The 1,680-nt window shown below is 43.8% G+C and overlaps 1 non-coding gene across 1 annotated transcript; it reads right to left on the bottom strand.

Annotated features, from left to right (window-relative positions):
* Positions 1 to 370: 370 nt before the first annotated feature.
* LOC112745331 (small nucleolar RNA R71) lies at positions 371 to 477 on the bottom strand. The gene has a single exon (XR_003173266.1). It is a non-coding gene; the product is annotated as a small nucleolar RNA R71 (small nucleolar RNA).
* Between the last annotated feature and the right edge of the window lie 1,203 nt (positions 478 to 1,680).

Here is a 1,680-nt window from a genome sequence, read left to right as displayed (position 1 = left end):
TAGAAGAGTTCTAGGCTCTTACATCAATTCAAACCCAGGAAACTGTGGAAGTAGCATTCAAAAGCCAACCATCCACGCCAACAATTTTGAACTAAAACCACAGCTCATCACCCTTGTTCAGAACAACTGTTCGTTCGGAGGAAGTGTCCAAGAAGACCCCAATCAACATCTAACCACCTTCCTGAGAATATGTGACATAGTGAAGTCTAACGGTGTTCATCCTGACGCCTATAGACTGCTCTTATTTCCATTCTCACTCAAGGATAAGGCAGCCAAGTGGCTGGAGTCTTTTCCAAAGGAGAGCTTGACAAATTGGGAAGATGTGGTGAACAAATTCTTAGCAAGATTTTACCCTCCTCAACGAATCAATAGGCTGAGAGCTGAGGTCCAAACTTTCAGGCAACAAGATGGTGAGACTCTGTATGAAGCATGGGAGAGGTTTAAGGTCCTAACAAGGAGGTGCCCACCAGATATGTTCAATGAATGGGTGCAGCTGCACATTTTCTATGAAGGGCTCTCTTGTGAGTCAAAGAAGGCCGTAGACTATTCATTCGGAGGATCTTTAAACAAGAAGAAGACCATTGAGGAGGCCATAGATGTCATTGAAACTGTAGCAGAGAACGACTACTTCTATGCTTCCGAAAGAGGGAACACTAGAGGAGTGATGGAGCTAAACAATGTAGATGCTCTGCTGGCTTAGAACAAGCTCATTACCCAGCAGCTGGCTGACCTCACCAAGAAGATGGAGAGGAACCAAGTAGCAGCAAACACCACTTCATCAACAACCCAAGAAGGAGTGAATGAAGATGCCGAGGGAAGTAAGGAGCAAGCCAACTATATTGGGAATTCACCTAGGCAAAACTATGATCTATACTCCAAGACCTACAACCCTGGATGGAGGAATCACCCAAACTTTGGGTTGGGAAATCAACAAGATCAAAGCCTTGATCAAAGACACCCAAATCCCAATAATGCAGCCCACCAACATTTCACATCTAGACCATATCAACACCCCCATAACAATACCTCTCCACATCCATATCAAAACCACAATAACTTACCTCATCCTTCCACCTCTAATCACGATCTATAATCATTGGATGATAGAATTTCAAAGATTGAGAATCTACTTGAAGGCATAGGCAAAGAGATTCAAGATAGAAAAACTTTCTGAGAAGAGGTGATGTCCAATATACAGAATCAGGATGCTGCCATCAAGAAACTTGAGACACAAATTGGCTACTTATTCAAGCAAATTTCCAGCTACAACCTTCGCAGAAATACTAGCTCAACACAAAGGGAGGAGTGTCAGGCTATCACCCTTAGGAGTGGGAAGGAACTGAAGGAAACCCCCCCCCCCCCAGAAACCACAAGAAGAGGACTCAAAGAAAGAGGAAGAAGAGCAGGACGAAGCTCGAGTTCCCACTTTGAGTTCACAAAAAGGGGAAGGAGTGGTAAAGCCAGACGCCCCAAGAGTCCCATACCCTCAGCAATTAAAGAAGAAAGGGGATGACAATCAGTTTTTGAGATTTTTGGAAATCTTCAAGAATCAACATACCCTTTGCTGAAGCAATAGAACAAATGCCACTCTACGCCAAGTTCTTGAAGGAGCTCATGACTAAGAAGAGAAGCTGGAAGAACAACGAGACTGTGATACTAACCAAAGAATGTAGTGCTATC

Source organism: Arachis hypogaea, chromosome 14 (genome assembly GCF_003086295.3).
Source record: "Arachis hypogaea cultivar Tifrunner chromosome 14, arahy.Tifrunner.gnm2.J5K5, whole genome shotgun sequence".
Taxonomy (NCBI): Eukaryota; Viridiplantae; Streptophyta; class Magnoliopsida; order Fabales; family Fabaceae; genus Arachis; species Arachis hypogaea.
The sequence above is the reverse complement of the archived record's forward strand: the minus strand, read 5'-3'. Positions and strand labels throughout refer to the sequence as shown.